Source organism: Phyllobates terribilis, unplaced genomic scaffold, assembly GCF_046119375.1.
Source record: "Phyllobates terribilis strain yellow unplaced genomic scaffold, ASM4611937v1 Scaffold_9__5_contigs__length_417890890, whole genome shotgun sequence".
NCBI classification, from domain to species: Eukaryota; Metazoa; Chordata; class Amphibia; order Anura; family Dendrobatidae; genus Phyllobates; species Phyllobates terribilis.
This window is the reverse complement of record NW_027362769.1, coordinates 316,130,612-316,151,321: the sequence shown is the minus strand read 5'-3', so window position 1 is coordinate 316,151,321 and position 20,710 is coordinate 316,130,612.

The window sequence follows — 20,710 nt, the reverse complement described above, 5'->3', positions numbered from 1 at the left end:
TATTCATTTTTTCGGCGTTTATCAGACTTTCAGATAGGGCAAATGTCAGTGAGCGTTCCGATTTGAGTTCCAGAGCGATTCGCCCAATGAGTCCTTGATATTTAGTCGTTTTCAGCCAATTTTCTGGATTTTTGAAAAATTCACTTTTTTGTGAAAATATCCACTAAATGAGGGAATAATATGTGTGAGGGTACCCCAGGAGAGTTCCAAATGTGTGTGGGTAGAATATATATCCCACGGGGTAAAATTGAAAAAAGTTGAAAAAAAATTTTTTTTTTGGACTTAGTCATTTTTCCGGCGTTTATCAGACTTTCAGATAGGGCAAATGTCAGTGAGCGTTCCGATTTCAGTTCCAGAGCGATTCGCCCAATTAGTCCTTGATATTTAGTCATTTTCAGCCAATTTTCTGGATTTTTGAAAAATTCACTTTTTTGTGAAAATATCCACTAGATGAGGGAATAATATGTGTGAGGGTACCCCAGGAGAGTTCCAAATGTGTGTGGGTAGAATATATATCCCACGGGGTAAAATTGAAAAAAGTTGAAAAAAATTTTTTTTTTGGACTTAGTCATTTTTCCGGCGTTTATCAGACTTTCAGATAGGGCAAATGTCAGTGAGCGTTCCGATTTCAGTTCCAGAGCGATTCGCCCAATGAGTCCTTGGTATTTAGTCGTTTTCAGCCAATTTTCTGGATTTTTGAAAAATTCACTTTTTTGTGAAAATATCCACTAAATGAGGGAATAATATGTGTGAGGGTACCCCAGTAGAGTTCCAAATGTGTGTGGGTAGAATATATATCCCACGGGGGTAAAATTGAAAAAACTTGAAAAAAATTTTTTTTTTGGACTTAGTCATTTTTCCGGCGTTTATCAGACTTTCAGATAGGGCAAATGTCAGTGAGCGTTCCGATTTCAGTTCCAAAGCGATTCGCCCAATGAGTCCTTGATATTTAGTCGTTTTCAGCCAATATTTTGGATTTTTGAAAATTTCACTTTTTTGTGAAAATATCCACTAAATGAGGGAATAATATATGTGAGGGTACCCCAGGAGTGTTCCAAATGTGTGAGTAGAATATATATCCCACGGGGGTAAAATTGAAAAAAGTCGAAAAATTAATTTTTTTGGACTTAGTCATTTTTCCGGCGTTTATCAGACTTTCAGATAGGGCAAATGTCAGTGAGCGTTCCGATTTCAGTTCCAGAGTGATTCGCTCAATGAGTCCTTGATATTTAGTCATTTTCAGCCAATTTTCTGGATTTTTGAAAAATTCACTTTTTTGTGAAAATATCCACTAAATGAGGGAATAATATGTGTGAGGATACCCCAGAAGAGTTCCAAATGTGTGTGGGTAGAATATATATCCCACGGGGGTAAAATTGAAAAAAGTTGAAAAAAAATTTTTTTTTGGACTTAGTCATTTTTCCGGCTTTTATCAGACTTTCAGTTAGGGCAAATGTCAGTGAGCGTTCCGATTTCAGTTCCAGAGCGATTCGCCCAATGAGTCCTTGATGTTTAGTCATTTTCAGCCAATATTTTGGATTTTTGAAAATTTCACTTTTTTGTGAAAATATCCACTAAATGAGGGAATAATATGTGTGAGGGTACCCCAGGAGTGTTCCAAATGTGTGTGGGTAGAATATATATTCCACGGGGGTAAAATTGAAAAAAGTTGAAAAATTTTTTTTTTGGACTTAGTCATTTTTCCGGCGTTTATCAGACTTTCAGATAGGGCAAATGTCAGTAAGTGTTCCGATTTCTGTTCCAGAGCGATTCGCCCAATGAGTCCTTGATATTTAGTCGTTTTCAGCCAATATTTTGGATTTTTGAAAATTTCACTTTTTTTTGAAAATATCCACTAAATGAGGGAATAATATATGTGAGGGTACCCCACGAGTGTTCCAAATGTGTGGGTAGAATATATATCCCACCGGGGTAAAATTGAAAAAAGTTGAAAAATTATTTTTTTTGGACTTAGTCATTTTTCCGGCGTTTATCAGACTTTCAGATAGGGCAAATGTCAGTGAGCGTTCCGATTTCAGTTCCAAAGCGATTCGCCCAATGAGTCCTTGATATTTAGTCGTTTTCAGCCAATATTTTGGATTTTTGAAAATTTCACTTTTTTGTGAAAATATCCACTAAATGATTGAATAATATATGTGAGGGTACCCCAGGAGTGTTCCAAATGTGTGAGTAGAATATATATCCCACGGGGGTAAAATTGAAAAAAGTTGAAAAATTATTTTTTTTGGACTTAGTCATTTTTCCAGCGTTTATCAGACTTTCAGATAGGGCAAATGTCAGTGAGCGTTCCGATTTCAGTTCCAGAGCGATTCGCCCAATGAGTCCTTGATATTTAGTCATTTTCAGCCAATTTTCTGGATTTTTGAAAAATTCACTTTTTTGTGAAAATATCCACTAAATGAGGGAATAATATGTGTGAGGGTACCCCAGGAGAGTTCCAAATGTGTGTGGGTAGAATATATATCCCACGGGGGTAAACTTGAAAAAAATTATTTTTTGGACTTAGCCATGTTTCCGGCGTTTATCAGACTTTCAGATAGGGCAAATGTCAGTGAGCATTCCGATTTCAGTTCCAGAGCGATTCGCCCAATGAGTCCTTGATATTTAGTCGTTTTCAGCCAATATTTTGGATTTTTGAAAATTTCACTTTTTTGTGAAAATATCCACTAAATGAGGGAATAATATGTGTGAGGGTAGCCCAGTATAATTCAAAATGTGTGTGGGTAGAATATATATCCCACGTGGGTAAAATTGAAAAAAGTTGAAAAAAAATTTTTTTTGGACTTAGTCATTTTTCCGGCGTTTATCAGACTTTCAGATAGGGCAAATGTCAGTGAGCGTTCCGATTTCAGTTCCAGAGCAATTCGCCCAATGAGTCTTGATATTTAGTCGTTTTCAGCCAATATTTTGGATTTTTGAAAATTTCACTTTTTTGTGAAAATATCCACTAAATGAGGGAATAATATGTGTGAGGGTACCCCAGGAGAGTTCCAAATGTGTGTGGGTAAAATATATATCTTAAGGGGGTAAAATTGAAAAAAGTTTAAAAAAAAATTTTTTTGGACTTAGCCATTTTTCCGGCGTTTATCAGACTTTCAGATAGGGCAAATGTCAGTGAGCGTTCCGATTTCAGTTCCAGAGCGATTTCCCAATGAGTCCTTGATATTTAGTCATTTTCAGCCAATTTTCTGTATTTTTGAAAAATTTACTTTTTTGTGAAAATATCCACTAAATGAGGGAATAATATGTGTGAGGGTACCCCAGAAGAGTTCCAAATGTGTGTGGGTAGAATATATATCCCACGGGGGTAAAATTGAAAAAAGTTGAAAAAAAATTTTTGTTTGGACTTAGTCATTTTTCCGGCGTTTATCAGACTTTCAGATAGGGAAAATGTCAGTGAGCATTCCGATTTCAGTTCCAGAGCGATTCGCCCAATGAGTCCTTGATATTTAGTCATTTTCAGCCAATTTTCTGGATTTTTGAAAAATTCACTTTTTTGTGAAAATATCCACTAAATGAGGGAATAATATGTGTGAGGGTAGCCCAGGAGAGTTCCAAATGTGTGTAGGTAGAATATATATCCCACGGGGGCAAAATTGAAAAAAGTTGAAAAAATTTTTTTTTGGACTTAGTCATTTTTCCGGCGTTTATCAGACTTTCAGATAGGGCAAATGTCAGTGAGCGTTCCGATTTCAGTTCCAGTGCGATTCGCCCAATGAGTCCTTGATATTTAGTCATTTTCAGCCAATTTTCTGGATTTTTGAAAAATTCACTTTTTTGTGAAAATATCCACTAAATGAGGGAATAATATGTGTGAGGGTACCCCAGGAGAGTTCCAAATGTGTGTGGGTAGAATATATATCCCACGGGGGTAAAATTGAAAAAAGTTGAAAAAAAATTTTTTTTTGGACTTAGTCATTTTTCCGGCGTTTATCAGACTTTCAGATAGGGCAAATGTCAGTGAGCATTCCGATTTCAGTTCCAGAGCGATTCGCCCAATGAGTCCTTGATGTTTAGTCATTTTCAGCCAATATTTTGGATTTTTGAAAATTTCACTTTTTTGTGAAAATATCCACTAAATGAGGGAATAATATGTGTGAGGGTACCCCAGGAGTGTTCCAAATGTGTGTGGGTAGAATATATATTCCACGGGGGTAAAATTGAAAAAAGTTGAAAAATTTTTTTTTTGGACTTAGTCATTTTTCCGGCGTTTATCAGACTTTCAGATAGGGCAAATGTCAGTGAGTGTTCCAATTTCAGTTCCAGAGCGATTCGCCCAATGAGTCCTTGATATTTAGTCGTTTTCAGCCAATTTTCTGGATTTTTGAAAAATTCACTTTTTTGTGAAAATATCCACTAAATGAGGGAATAATATGTGTGAGGGTACCCCAGGAGAGTTCCAAATGTGTGTGGGTAGAATATATATCCCACGGGGGTAAAATTGAAAAAAGTTGAAAAATTATTTTTTTTGGACTTAGTCATTTTTCCGGCGTTTATCAGACTTTCAGAAAGGGCAAATGTCAGTCAGCATTCCGATTTCAGTTCCAGATCGATTCGCCCAATGAGTCCTTGATATTTAGTCATTTTCAGCCAATTTTCTGGATTTTTGAAAAATTCACTTTTTTGTGAAAATATCCACTAAATGAGGGAATAATATGTGTGAGGGTACCCCAGGAGAGTTTCAAATGTGTGTGGGTAAAATATATATCCCACGGGGGTAAAATTGAAAAAAATTATTTTTTGGACTTAGCCATTTTTCCGGCGTTTATCAGACTTTCAGATAGGGCAAATGTCAGTGAGCGTTCCGATTTCAGTTCCAGAGCGATTCGCCCAATGAGTCCTTGATATTTAGTCGTTTTCAGCCAATATTTTGGATTTTTGAAAATTTCACTTTTTTCTGAAAATATCCACTAAATGAGGGAATAATATGTGTGAGGGTACCCCAGGAGTGTTCCAAATGTGTGTGGGTAGAATATATATCCCACGGGGGTAAAATTGAAAAAAGTTGAAAAATTTTTTTTTTTGGACTTAGTCATTTTTCCGGCGTTTATCAGACTTTCAGATAGGGCAAATGTCAGTGAGCGTTCCGATTTCAGTTCCAGAGCGATTCGCCCAATGAGTCCTTGATATTTAGTCGTTTTCAGCCAATATTTTGGATTTTTGAAAATTTCACTTTTTTGTGAAAATATCCACTAAATGAGGGAATAATATATGTGAGGGTACCCCAGGAGTGTTCCAAATGTGTGGGTAGAATATATATCCCACGGGGGTAAAATTGAAAAAAGTCGAAAAATTAATTTTTTTGGACTTAGTCATTTTTCCGGCGTTTATCAGACTTTCAGATAGGGCAAATGTCAGTGAGCGTTCCGATTTCAGTTCCAGAGTGATTCTCCCAATGAGTCCTTGATATTTAGTCATTTTCAGCCAATTTTCTGGATTTTTGAAAAACTCACTTTTTTGTGAAAATATCCACTAAATGAGGGAATAATATGTGTGAGGATACCCCAGAAGAGTTCCAAATGTGTGTGGGTAGAATATATATTCCACGGGGGTAAAATTGAAGAAAGTTGAAAAAAAATTTTTTTTTGACTTAGTCATTTTTCCGGAGTTTATCAGACTTTCAGATAGGGCAAATGTCAGTGAGCGTTCCGATTTCAGTTCCAGAGCGATTTGCCCAATGAGTCTTGATATTTAGTCGTTTTCAGCCAATATTTTGGATTTTTGAAAATTTCACTTTTTTGTGAAAATATCCACTAAATGAGGGAATAATATGTGTGAGGGTACCCCAGGAGAGTTCCAAATGTGTGTGGGTAAAATATATATCTTACGGGGGTAAAATTGAAAAAAGTTTAAAAAAATTTTTTTTTTGGACTTAGTAATTTTTCCGGCGTTTATCAGACTTTCAGATAGGGCAAATGTCAGTGAGCGTTCCGATTTCAGTTCCAGAGCGATTCGCCCAATGAGTCTTGATATTTAGTCGTTTTCAGCCAATATTTTGGATTTTTGAAAATTTCTCTTTTTTGTGAAAATATCCACTAAATGAGGGAATAATATGTGTGAGGGTAGCCCAGGAGAGTTACAAATGTGTGTGTGTGTAGAATATATATCCCACGGGGGTAAAATTGAAAAAAGTTGAAAAAATTTTTTTTTGGACTTAGTCATTTTTCCGGCGTTTATCAGACTTTCAGATAGGGCAAATGTCAGTGAACGTTCCGATTTCAGTTGCAGTGCGATTCGCCCAATGAGTCCTTGATATTTAGTCATTTTCAGACAATTTTCTGGATTTTTGAAAAATTCACTTTTTTGTGAAAATATCCACTAAATGAGGGAATAATATGTGTGAGGGTACCCCAGGAGAGTTCCAAATGTGTGTGGGTAGAATATATATCCCACGGGGGTAAAATTGAAAAAAGTTGAAAAATATTTTTTTTTGGACTTAGTTATTTTTCCGGCGTTTATCAGACTTTCAGATAGGGCAAATGTCAGTGAGCGTTCCGATTTCAGTTCCAGAGCGATTCGCCCAATGAGTCTTGATATTTAGTCATTTTCAGCCAATTTTCTGGATTTTTGAAAAATTCACTTTTTTGTGAAAATATCCACTAAATGAGGGAATAATATGTGTGAGGGTAGCCCAGGAGAGTTCCAAATGTGTGTGGGTAGAATATATATCCCACGGGGGTAAAATTGAAAAAAGTTGAAAAAATTTTTTTTTGGACTTAGTCATTTTTCCGGCATTTATCAGACTTTCAGATAGGGCAAATGTCAGTGAGCGTTCCGATTTCAGTTCCAGAGCGATTCGCCCAATGAGTCCTTGATATTTAGTCATTTTCAGCCAATTTTCTGGATTTTTGAAAAATTCACTTTTTTGTGAAAATATCCACTAAATGAGGGAATAATATGTGTGAGGGTAGCCCAGGAGAGTTCCAAATGTGTGTGGGTAGAATATATATCCCACGGGGGTAAAATTGAAAAAAGTTGAAAAAATTTTTTTTTTTGGACTTAGTCATTTTTCAGGCATCTATCAGACTTTCAGATAGGGCAAATGTCAGTGAGCGTTCCGATTTCAGCTCCAGAGCGATTCGCCCAATGAGTCTTGATATTTAGTCGTTTTCAGACAATATTTTGGATTTTTGAAAATTTCTCTTTTTTGTGAAAATATCCACTAAATGAGGGAATAATATGTGTGAGGGTACCCCAGGAGAGTTCCAAATGTGTGTGGGTAGAATATATATCCCATGGGGTAAAACTGAAAAAAGTTGCAAAAAATTTTTTTTTTGGACTTAGTCATTTTTCTGGCGTTTATCAGACTTTCAGATAGGGCAAATGTCAGTGAGTGTTCCGATTTCAGTTCCAGAGCGATTCGCCCAATGAGTCCTTGATATTTAGTCATTTTCAGCCAATTTTCTGGATTTTTGAAAAATTCACTTTTTTGTGAAAATATCCACTAAATGAGGGAATAATATGTGTGAGGGTAGCCCAGGAGAGTTCCAAATGTGTGTGGGTAGAATATATATCCCACGGGGGTAAAATTGAAAAAAGTTGCAAAAAATTTTTTTTTTGGACTCAGTCATTTTTCTGGCGTTTATCAGACTTTCAGATAGGGCAAATGTCAGTGAGTGTTCCGATTTCAGTTCCAGAGCGATTCGCCCAATGAGTCCTTGATATTTAGTCATTTTCAGCCAATTTTCTGGATTTTTGAAAAATTCACTTTTTTGTGAAAATATCCACTAAATGAGGGAATAATATGTGTGAGGGTAGCCCAGGAGAGTTCCAAATGTGTGTGGGTAGAATATATATTCCACGGGGGTAAAATTGAAAAAAGTTGAAAAATATTTTTTTTTGGACTTAGTCATTTTTCCGGCGTTTATCAGACTTTCAGATAGGGCAAATGTCAGTGAGTGTTCCGATTTCAGTTCCAGAGCGATTCGCCCAATGAGTCCTTGATATTTAGTCATTTTCAGCCAATTTTCTGGATTTTTGAAAAATTCACTTTTTTGTGAAAATATCCACTAAATGAGGGAATAATATGTGTGAGGGTAGCCCAGGAGAGTTCCAAATGTGTGTGGGTAGAATATATATCCCACGGGGGTAAAATTGAAAAAAGTTGAAAAAATTTTTTTTTGGACTTAGTCATTTTTCCGGCGTTTATCAGACTTTCAGATAGGGCAAATGTCAGTGAGCGTTCCGATTTCAGTTCCAGAGCGATTCGCCCAATGAGTCTTTGATATTTAGTCATTTTCAGCCAATTTTCTGGATTTTTGAAAAATTCACTTTTTTGTGAAAATATCTACTAAATGAGGGAATAATATGTGTGAGGGTAGCCCAGGAGAGTTCCAAATGTGTGTGGGTAGAATATATATCCCACGGGAGTAAAATTGAAAAAAGTTGCAAAAATTTTTTTTTTGGACTTAGTCATTTTTCCGGCGTCTATCAGACTTTCAGATAGGGCAAATGTCAGTGAGCGTTCCGATTTCAGCTCCAGAGCGATTCGCCCAATGAGTCTTGATATTTAGTCGTTTTCAGCCAATATTTTGGATTTTTGAAAATTTCTCTTTTTTGTGAAAATATCCACTAAATGAGGGAATAATATGTGTGAGGGTACCCCAGGAGAGTTCCAAATGTGTGTGGGTAGAATATATATCCCACGGGAGTAAAATTGAAAAAAGTTGAAAAAATTTTTTTTTTGGACTTAGTCATTTTTCCGGCATTTATCAGACTTTCAGATAGGGCAAATGTCAGTGAGCATTCCGATTTCAGTTCCAGAGCGATTCGCCCAATGAGTCCTTGATATTTAGTCATTTTCAGCCAATTTTCTGGATTTTTGAAAAATTCACTTTTTTGTGAAAATATCCACTAAATGAGGGAATAATATGTGTGAGGGTAGCCCAGGAGAGTTCCAAATGTGTGTGGGTAGAATATATATCCCACGGGGGTAAAATTAAAAAAAGTTGAAAAATATTTTTTTTTGGACTTAGTAATTTTTCCGGCGTTTATCAGACTTTCAGATAGGGCAAATGTCAGTGAGCGTTCCGATTTCAGTTCCAGAGCGATTCGCCCAATGAGTCTTGATATTTAGTCGTTTTCAGCCAATATTTTGGATTTTTGCAAATTTCACTTTTTTGTGAAAATGTCCACTAAATGAGGGAATAATATGTGTGAGGGTACCCCAGGAGTGTTCCAAATGTGTGTGGGTAGAATATATATCCCACGGGGGTAAAATTGAAAAAAGTTGAAAAATTTTTTTTTTTGGACTTAGTCATTTTTCCGGCGTTTATCAGACTTTCAGATAGGGCAAATGTCAGTGAGTGTTCCGATTTCAGTTCCAGAGCGATTCGCCCAATGAGTCCTTGATATTTAGTCATTTTCAGCCAATTTTCTGGAATTTTGAAAAATTCACTTTTTTTTGAAAATATCCACTAAATGAGGGAATAATATGTGTGAGGGTAGCCCAGGAGAGTTCCAAATGTGTGTGGGTAGAATATATATCCCACGGGAGTAAAATTGAAAAAAGTTGCAAAAATTTTTTTTTGGACTTAGTCATTTTTCCGGCGTTTATCAGACTTTCAGATAGGGCAAATGTCAGTGAGTGTTCCGATTTCAGTTCCAGAGCGATTCGCCCAATGAGTCCTTGATATTTAGTCATTTTCAGCCAATTTTCTGGATTTTTGAAAAATTCACTTTTTTGTGAAAATATCTACTAAATGAGGGAATAATATGTGTGAGGGTAGCCCAGGAGAGTTCCAAATGTGTGTGGGTAGAATATATATCCCACGGGGGTAAAATTGAAAAAAGTTGAAAAATATTTTTTTTTGGACTTAGTCATTTTTCCGGCGTTTATCAGACTTTCAGATAGGGCAAATGTCAGTGAGCGTTCCGATTTCAGTTCCAGAGCGATTCGCCCAATGAGTCTTGATATTTAGTCGTTTTCAGCCAATATTTTGGATTTTTGAAAATTTCTCTTTTTTGTGAAAATATCCACTAAATGAGGGAATAATATGTGTGAGGGTACCCCAGGAGAGTTCCAAATGTGTGTGGGTAGAATATATATCCCACGGGAGTAAAATTGAAAAAAGTTGAAAAAATTTTTTTTTTGGACTTAGTCATTTTTCCGGCATTTATCAGACTTTCAGATAGGGCAAATGTCAGTGAGCATTCCGATTTCAGTTCCAGAGCGATTCGCCCAATGAGTCCTTGATATTTAGTCATTTTCAGCCAATTTTCTGGATTTTTGAAAAATTCACTTTTTTGTGAAAATATCCACTAAATGAGGGAATAATATGTGTGAGGGTAGCCCAGGAGAGTTCCAAATGTGTGTGGGTAGAATATATATCCCACGGGGGTAAAATTGAAAAAAGTTGCAAAAAATTTTTTTTTTGGACTTAGTCATTTTTCTGGCGTTTATCAGACTTTCAGATAGGGCAAATGTCAGTGAGTGTTCCGATTTCAGTTCCAGAGCGATTCGCCCAATGAGTCCTTGATATTTAGTCATTTTCAGCCAATTTTCTGGATTTTTGAAAAATTCACTTTTTTGTGAAAATATCCACTAAATGAGGGAATAATATGTGTGAGGGTAGCCCAGGAGAGTTCCAAATGTGTGTGGGTAGAATATATATTCCACGGGGGTAAAATTGAAAAAAGTTGAAAAATATTTTTTTTTGGACTTAGTCATTTTTCCGGCGTTTATCAGACTTTCAGATAGGGCAAATGTCAGTGAGTGTTCCGATTTCAGTTCCAGAGCGATTCGCCCAATGAGTCCTTGATATTTAGTCATTTTCAGCCAATTTTCTGGATTTTTGAAAAATTCACTTTTTTGTGAAAATATCCACTAAATGAGGGAATAATATGTGTGAGGGTAGCCCAGGAGAGTTCCAAATGTGTGTGGGTAGAATATATATCCCACGGGGGTAAAATTGAAAAAAGTTGAAAAAATTTTTTTTTGGACTTAGTCATTTTTCCGGCGTTTATCAGACTTTCAGATAGGGCAAATGTCAGTGAGCGTTCCGATTTCAGTTCCAGAGCGATTCGCCCAATGAGTCTTTGATATTTAGTCATTTTCAGCCAATTTTCTGGATTTTTGAAAAATTCACTTTTTTGTGAAAATATCTACTAAATGAGGGAATAATATGTGTGAGGGTAGCCCAGGAGAGTTCCAAATGTGTGTGGGTAGAATATATATCCCACGGGAGTAAAATTGAAAAAAGTTGCAAAAATTTTTTTTTTGGACTTAGTCATTTTTCCGGCGTCTATCAGACTTTCAGATAGGGCAAATGTCAGTGAGCGTTCCGATTTCAGCTCCAGAGCGATTCGCCCAATGAGTCTTGATATTTAGTCGTTTTCAGCCAATATTTTGGATTTTTGAAAATTTCTCTTTTTTGTGAAAATATCCACTAAATGAGGGAATAATATGTGTGAGGGTACCCCAGGAGAGTTCCAAATGTGTGTGGGTAGAATATATATCCCACGGGAGTAAAATTGAAAAAAGTTGAAAAAATTTTTTTTTTGGACTTAGTCATTTTTCCGGCGTTTATCAGACTTTCAGATAGGGCAAATGTCAGTGAGCGTTCCGATTTCAGTTCCAGAGCGATTCGCCCAATGAGTCTTGATATTTAGTCGTTTTCAGCCAATATTTTGGATTTTTGCAAATTTCACTTTTTTGTGAAAATGTCCACTAAATGAGGGAATAATATGTGTGAGGGTACCCCAGGAGTGTTCCAAATGTGTGTGGGTAGAATATATATCCCACGGGGGTAAAATTGAAAAAAGTTGAAAAATTTTTTTTTTTGGACTTAGTCATTTTTCCGGCGTTTATCAGACTTTCAGATAGGGCAAATGTCAGTGAGTGTTCCGATTTCAGTTCCAGAGCGATTCGCCCAATGAGTCCTTGATATTTAGTCATTTTCAGCCAATTTTCTGGAATTTTGAAAAATTCACTTTTTTTTGAAAATATCCACTAAATGAGGGAATAATATGTGTGAGGGTAGCCCAGGAGAGTTCCAAATGTGTGTGGGTAGAATATATATCCCACGGGAGTAAAATTGAAAAAAGTTGCAAAAATTTTTTTTTGGACTTAGTCATTTTTCCGGCGTTTATCAGACTTTCAGATAGGGCAAATGTCAGTGAGTGTTCCGATTTCAGTTCCAGAGCGATTCGCCCAATGAGTCCTTGATATTTAGTCATTTTCAGCCAATTTTCTGGATTTTTGAAAAATTCACTTTTTTGTGAAAATATCTACTAAATGAGGGAATAATATGTGTGAGGGTAGCCCAGGAGAGTTCCAAATGTGTGTGGGTAGAATATATATCCCACGGGGGTAAAATTGAAAAAAGTTGAAAAATATTTTTTTTTGGACTTAGTCATTTTTCCGGCGTTTATCAGACTTTCAGATAGGGCAAATGTCAGTGAGCGTTCCGATTTCAGTTCCAGAGCGATTCGCCCAATGAGTCTTGATATTTAGTCGTTTTCAGCCAATATTTTGGATTTTTGCAAATTTCACTTTTTTGTGAAAATGTCCACTAAATGAGGGAATAATATGTGTGAGGGTAGCCCAGGAGAGTTCCAAATGTGTGTGGGTAGAATATATATCCCACGGGGGTAAAATTGAAAAAAGTTGAAAAAATTTTTTTTTGGACTTAGTCATTTTTCCGGCGTTTATCAGACTTTCAGATAGGGCAAATGTCAGTGAGCGTTCCGATTTCAGTTCCAGAGCGATTCGCCCAATGAGTCTTTGATATTTAGTCATTTTCAGCCAATTTTCTGGATTTTTGAAAAATTCACTTTTTTGTGAAAATATCTACTAAATGAGGGAATAATATGTGTGAGGGTAGCCCAGGAGAGTTCCAAATGTGTGTGGGTAGAATATATATCCCACGGGAGTAAAATTGAAAAAAGTTGCAAAAATTTTTTTTTTGGACTTAGTCATTTTTCCGGCGTCTATCAGACTTTCAGATAGGGCAAATGTCAGTGAGCGTTCCGATTTCAGCTCCAGAGCGATTCGCCCAATGAGTCTTGATATTTAGTCGTTTTCAGCCAATATTTTGGATTTTTGAAAATTTCTCTTTTTTGTGAAAATATCCACTAAATGAGGGAATAATATGTGTGAGGGTACCCCAGGAGAGTTCCAAATGTGTGTGGGTAGAATATATATCCCACGGGAGTAAAATTGAAAAAAGTTGAAAAAATTTTTTTTTTGGACTTAGTCATTTTTCCGGCATTTATCAGACTTTCAGATAGGGCAAATGTCAGTGAGCATTCCGATTTCAGTTCCAGAGCGATTCGCCCAATGAGTCCTTGATATTTAGTCATTTTCAGCCAATTTTCTGGATTTTTGAAAAATTCACTTTTTTGTGAAAATATCCACTAAATGAGGGAATAATATGTGTGAGGGTAGCCCAGGAGAGTTCCAAATGTGTGTGGGTAGAATATATATCCCACGGGGGTAAAATTGAAAAAAGTTGAAAAATATTTTTTTTTGGACTTAGTAATTTTTCCGGCGTTTATCAGACTTTCAGATAGGGCAAATGTCAGTGAGCGTTCCGATTTCAGTTCCAGAGCGATTCGCCCAATGAGTCTTGATATTTAGTCGTTTTCAGCCAATATTTTGGATTTTTGCAAATTTCACTTTTTTGTGAAAATGTCCACTAAATGAGGGAATAATATGTGTGAGGGTACCCCAGGAGTGTTCCAAATGTGTGTGGGTAGAATATATATCCCACGGGAGTAAAATTGAAAAAAGTTGCAAAAATTTTTTTTTGGACTTAGTCATTTTTCCGGCGTTTATCAGACTTTCAGATAGGGCAAATGTCAGTGAGTGTTCCGATTTCAGTTCCAGAGCGATTCGCCCAATGAGTCCTTGATATTTAGTCATTTTCAGCCAATTTTCTGGATTTTTGAAAAATTCACTTTTTTGTGAAAATATCTACTAAATGAGGGAATAATATGTGTGAGGGTAGCCCAGGAGAGTTCCAAATGTGTGTGGGTAGAATATATATCCCACGGGGGTAAAATTGAAAAAAGTTGAAAAATATTTTTTTTTGGACTTAGTCATTTTTCCGGCGTTTATCAGACTTTCAGATAGGGCAAATGTCAGTGAGCGTTCCGATTTCAGTTCCAGAGCGATTCGCCCAATGAGTCTTGATATTTAGTCGTTTTCAGCCAATATTTTGGATTTTTGAAAATTTCACTTTTTTGTGAAAATGTCCACTAAATGAGGGAATAATATGTGTGAGGGTACCCAAGGAGTGTTCCAAATGTGTGTGGGTAGAATATATATCCCACGGGGGTAAAATTGAACAAAGTTGAAAAATTTATTTTTTTGGACTTAGTCATTTTTCCGGCGTTTATCAGACTTTCAGATAGGGCAAATGTCAGTGAGTGTTCCGATTTCAGTTCCAGAGCGATTCGCCCAATGAGTCCTTGATATTTAGTCATTTTCAGCCAATTTTCTGGATTTTTGAAAAATTCACTTTTTTGTGAAAATATCTACTAAATGAGGGAATAATATGTGTGAGGGTAGCCCAGGAGAGTTCCAAATGTGTGTGGGTAGAATATATATCCCACGGGAGTAAAATTGAAAAAAGTTGCAAAAATTTTTTTTTTGGACTTAGTCATTTTTCCGGCGTCTATCAGACTTTCAGATAGGGCAAATGTCAGTGAGCGTTCCGATTTCAGCTCCAGAGCGATTCGCCCAATGAGTCTTGATATTTAGTCGTTTTCAGCCAATATTTTGGATTTTTGAAAATTTCTCTTTTTTGTGAAAATATCCACTAAATGAGGGAATAATATGTGTGAGGGTACCCCAGGAGTGTTCCAAATGTGTGTGGGTAGAATATATATCCCACGGGGGTAAAATTGAACAAATTTGAAAAATTTATTTTTTTGGACTTAGTCATTTTTCCGGCGTTTATCAGACTTTCAGATAGGGCAAATGTCAGTGAGTGTTCCGATTTCAGTTCCAGAGCGATTCGCCCAATGAGTCCTTGATATTTAGTCATTTTCAGCCAATTTTCTGGATTTTTGAAAAATTCACTTTTTTGTGAAAATATCTACTAAATGAGGGAATAATATGTGTGAGGGTAGCCCAGGAGAGTTCCAAATGTGTGTGGGTAGAATATATATCCCACGGGAGTAAAATTGAAAAAAGTTGCAAAAATTTTTTTTTTGGACTTAGTCATTTTTCCGGCGTCTATCAGACTTTCAGATAGGGCAAATGTCAGTGAGCGTTCCGATTTCAGCTCCAGAGCGATTCGCCCAATGAGTCTTGATATTTAGTCGTTTTCAGCCAATATTTTGGATTTTTGAAAATTTCTCTTTTTTGTGAAAATATCCACTAAATGAGGGAATAATATGTGTGAGGGTACCCCAGGAGAGTTCCAAATGTGTGTGGGTAGAATATATATCCCACGGGGGTAAAATTGAAAAAAGTTGAAAAAATTTTTTTTTTTGGACTTAGTCATTTTTCAGGCATCTATCAGACTTTCAGATAGGGCAAATGTCAGTGAGCGTTCCGATTTCAGCTCCATAGCGATTCGCCCAATGAGTCTTGATATTTAGTCGTTTTCAGACAATATTTTGGATTTTTGAAAATTTCTCTTTTTTGTGAAAATATCCACTAAATGAGGGAATAATATGTGTGAGGGTACCCCAGGAGAGTTCCAAATGTGTGTGGGTAGAATATATATCCCATGGGGTAAAACTGAAAAAAGTTGCAAAAAATTTTTTTTTTGGACTTAGTCATTTTTCTGGCGTTTATCAGACTTTCAGATAGGGCAAATGTCAGTGAGTGTTCCGATTTCAGTTCCAGAGCGATTCGCCCAATGAGTCCTTGATATTTAGTCATTTTCAGCCAATTTTCTGGATTTTTGAAAAATTCACTTTTTTGTGAAAATATCCACTAAATGAGGGAATAATATGTGTGAGGGTAGCCCAGGAGAGTTCCAAATGTGTGTGGGTAGAATATATATTCCACGGGGGTAAAATTGAAAAAAGTTGAAAAATATTTTTTTTTGGACTTAGTCATTTTTCCGGCGTTTATCAGACTTTCAGATAGGGCAAATGTCAGTGAGTGTTCCGATTTCAGTTCCAGAGCGATTCGCCCAATGAGTCCTTGATATTTAGTCATTTTCAGCCAATTTTCTGGATTTTTGAAAAATTCACTTTTTTGTGAAAATATCCACTAAATGAGGGAATAATATGTGTGAGGGTAGCCCAGGAGAGTTCCAAATGTGTGTGGGTAGAATATATATCCCACGGGGGTAAAATTGAAAAAAGTTGAAAAAATTTTTTTTTGGACTTAGTCATTTTTCCGGCGTTTATCAGACTTTCAGATAGGGCAAATGTCAGTGAGCGTTCCGATTTCAGTTCCAGAGCGATTCGCCCAATGAGTCTTTGATATTTAGTCATTTTCAGCCAATTTTCTGGATTTTTGAAAAATTCACTTTTTTGTGAAAATATCTACTAAATGAGGGAATAATATGTGTGAGGGTAGCCCAGGAGAGTTCCAAATGTGTTTGGGTAGAATATATATCCCACGGGAGTAAAATTGAAAAAAGTTGCAAAAATTTTTTTTTTGGACTTAGTCATTTTTCCGGCGTCTATCAGACTTTCAGATAGGGCAAATGTCAGTGAGCGTTCCGATTTCAGCTCCAGAGCGATTCGCCCAATGAGTCTTGATATTTAGTCGTTTTCAGCCAATATTTTGGATTTTTGAAAATTTCTCTTTTTTGTGAAAATATCCACTAAATGAGGGAATAATATGTGTGAGGGTAGCCCAGGAGAGTTCCAAATGTGTGTGGGTAGAATATATATCCCACGGGGGTAAAATTGAAAAAAGTTGAAAAATATTTTTTTTTGGACTTAGTAATTTTTCCGGCGTTTATCAGACTTTCAGATAGGGCAAATGTCAGTGAGCGTTCCGATTTCAGTTCCAGAGCGATTCGCCCAATGAGTCTTGATATTTAGTCGTTTTCAGCCAATATTTTGGATTTTTGCAAATTTCACTTTTTTGTGAAAATGTCCACTAAATGAGGGAATAATATGTGTGAGGGTACCCCAGGAGTGTTCCAAATGTGTGTGGGTAGAATATATATCCCACGGGGGTAAAATTGAAAAAAGTTGAAAAATTTTTTTTTTTGGACTTAGTCATTTTTCCGGCGTTTATCAGACTTTCAGATAGGGCAAATGTCAGTGAGTGTTCCGATTTCAGTTCCAGAGCGATTCGCCCAATGAGTCCTTGATATTTAGTCATTTTCAGCCAATTTTCTGGAATTTTGAAAAATTCACTTTTTTTTGAAAATATCCACTAAATGAGGGAATAATATGTGTGAGGGTAGCCCAGGAGAGTTCCAAATGTGTGTGGGTAGAATATATATCCCACGGGAGTAAAATTGAAAAAAGTTGCAAAAATTTTTTTTTGGACTTAGTCATTTTTCCGGCGTTTATCAGACTTTCAGATAGGGCAAATGTCAGTGAGTGTTCCGATTTCAGTTCCAGAGCGATTCGCCCAATGAGTCCTTGATATTTAGTCATTTTCAGCCAATTTTCTGGATTTTTGAAAAATTCACTTTTTTGTGAAAATATCTACTAAATGAGGGAATAATATGTGTGAGGGTAGCCCAGGAGAGTTCCAAATGTGTGTGGGTAGAATATATATCCCACGGGGGTAAAATTGAAAAAAGTTGAAAAATATTTTTTTTTGGACTTAGTCATTTTTCCGGCGTTTATCAGACTTTCAGATAGGGCAAATGTCAGTGAGCGTTCCGATTTCAGTTCCAGAGCGATTCGCCCAATGAGTCTTGATATTTAGTCGTTTTCAGCCAATATTTTGGATTTTTGAAAATTTCACTTTTTTGTGAAAATGTCCACTAAATGAGGGAATAATATGTGTGAGGGTACCCAAGGAGTGTTCCAAATGTGTGTGGGTAGAATATATATCCCACGGGGGTAAAATTGAACAAAGTTGAAAAATTTATTTTTTTGGACTTAGTCATTTTTCCGGCGTTTATCAGACTTTCAGATAGGGCAAATGTCAGTGAGTGTTCCGATTTCAGTTCCAGAGCGATTCGCCCAATGAGTCCTTGATATTTAGTCATTTTCAGCCAATTTTCTGGATTTTTGAAAAATTCACTTTTTTGTGAAAATATCTACTAAATGAGGGAATAATATGTGTGAGGGTAGCCCAGGAGAGTTCCAAATGTGTGTGGGTAGAATATATATCCCACGGGAGTAAAATTGAAAAAAGTTGCAAAAATTTTTTTTTTGGACTTAGTCATTTTTCCGGCGTCTATCAGACTTTCAGATAGGGCAAATGTCAGTGAGCGTTCCGATTTCAGCTCCAGAGCGATTCGCCCAATGAGTCTTGATATTTAGTCGTTTTCAGCCAATATTTTGGATTTTTGAAAATTTCTCTTTTTTGTGAAAATATCCACTAAATGAGGGAATAATATGTGTGAGGGTACCCCAGGAGTGTTCCAAATGTGTGTGGGTAGAATATATATCCCACGGGGGTAAAATTGAACAAATTTGAAAAATTTATTTTTTTGGACTTAGTCATTTTTCCGGCGTTTATCAGACTTTCAGATAGGGCAAATGTCAGTGAGTGTTCCGATTTCAGTTCCAGAGCGATTCGCCCAATGAGTCCTTGATATTTAGTCATTTTCAGCCAATTTTCTGGATTTTTGAAAAATTCACTTTTTTGTGAAAATATCTACTAAATGAGGGAATAATATGTGTGAGGGTAGCCCAGGAGAGTTCCAAATGTGTGTGGGTAGAATATATATCCCACGGGAGTAAAATTGAAAAAAGTTGCAAAAATTTTTTTTTTGGACTTAGTCATTTTTCCGGCGTCTATCAGACTTTCAGATAGGGCAAATGTCAGTGAGCGTTCCGATTTCAGCTCCAGAGCGATTCGCCCAATGAGTCTTGATATTTAGTCGTTTTCAGCCAATATTTTGGATTTTTGAAAATTTCTCTTTTTTGTGAAAATATCCACTAAATGAGGGAATAATATGTGTGAGGGTACCCCAGGAGAGTTCCAAATGTGTGTGGGTAGAATATATATCCCACGGGGGTAAAATTGAAAAAAGTTGAAAAAATTTTTTTTTTTGGACTTAGTCATTTTTCAGGCATCTATCAGACTTTCAGATAGGGCAAATGTCAGTGAGCGTTCCGATTTCAGCTCCATAGCGATTCGCCCAATGAGTCTTGATATTTAGTCGTTTTCAGACAATATTTTGGATTTTTGAAAATTTCTCTTTTTTGTGAAAATATCCACTAAATGAGGGAATAATATGTGTGAGGGTACCCCAGGAGAGTTCCAAATGTGTGTGGGTAGAATATATATCCCATGGGGTAAAACTGAAAAAAGTTGCAAAAAATTTTTTTTTTGGACTTAGTCATTTTTCTGGCGTTTATCAGACTTTCAGATAGGGCAAATGTCAGTGAGTGTTCCGATTTCAGTTCCAGAGCGATTCGCCCAATGAGTCCTTGATATTTAGTCATTTTCAGCCAATTTTCTGGATTTTTGAAAAATTCACTTTTTTGTGAAAATATCCACTAAATGAGGGAATAATATGTGTGAGGGTAGCCCAGGAGAGTTCCAAATGTGTGTGGGTAGAATATATATTCCACGGGGGTAAAATTGAAAAAAGTTGAAAAATATTTTTTTTTGGACTTAGTCATTTTTCCGGCGTTTATCAGACTTTCAGATAGGGCAAATGTCAGTGAGTGTTCCGATTTCAGTTCCAGAGCGATTCGCCCAATGAGTCCTTGATATTTAGTCATTTTCAGCCAATTTTCTGGATTTTTGAAAAATTCACTTTTTTGTGAAAATATCCACTAAATGAGGGAATAATATGTGTGAGGGTAGCCCAGGAGAGTTCCAAATGTGTGTGGGTAGAATATATATCCCACGGGGGTAAAATTGAAAAAAGTTGAAAAAATTTTTTTTTGGACTTAGTCATTTTTCCGGCGTTTATCAGACTTTCAGATAGGGCAAATGTCAGTGAGCGTTCCGATTTCAGTTCCAGAGCGATTCGCCCAATGAGTCTTTGATATTTAGTCATTTTCAGCCAATTTTCTGGATTTTTGAAAAATTCACTTTTTTGTGAAAATATCTACTAAATGAGGGAATAATATGTGTGAGGGTAGCCCAGGAGAGTTCCAAATGTGTTTGGGTAGAATATATATCCCACGGGAGTAAAATTGAAAAAAGTTGCAAAAATTTTTTTTTTGGACTTAGTCATTTTTCCGGCGTCTATCAGACTTTCAGATAGGGCAAATGTCAGTGAGCGTTCCGATTTCAGCTCCAGAGCGATTCGCCCAATGAGTCTTGATATTTAGTCGTTTTCAGCCAATATTTTGGATTTTTGAAAATTTCTCTTTTTTGTGAAAATATCCACTAAATGAGGGAATAATATGTGTGAGGGTACCCCAGGAGAGTTCCAAATGTGTGTGGGTAGAATATATATCCCACGGGAGTAAAATTGAAAAAAGTTGAAAAAATTTTTTTTTTGGACTTAGTCATTTTTCCGGCATTTATCAGACTTTCAGATAGGGCAAATGTCAGTGAGCATTCCGATTTCAGTTCCAGAGCGATTCGCCCAATGAGTCCTTGATATTTAGTCATTTTCAGCCAATTTTCTGGATTTTTGAAAAATTCACTTTTTTGTGAAAATATCCACTAAATGAGGGAATA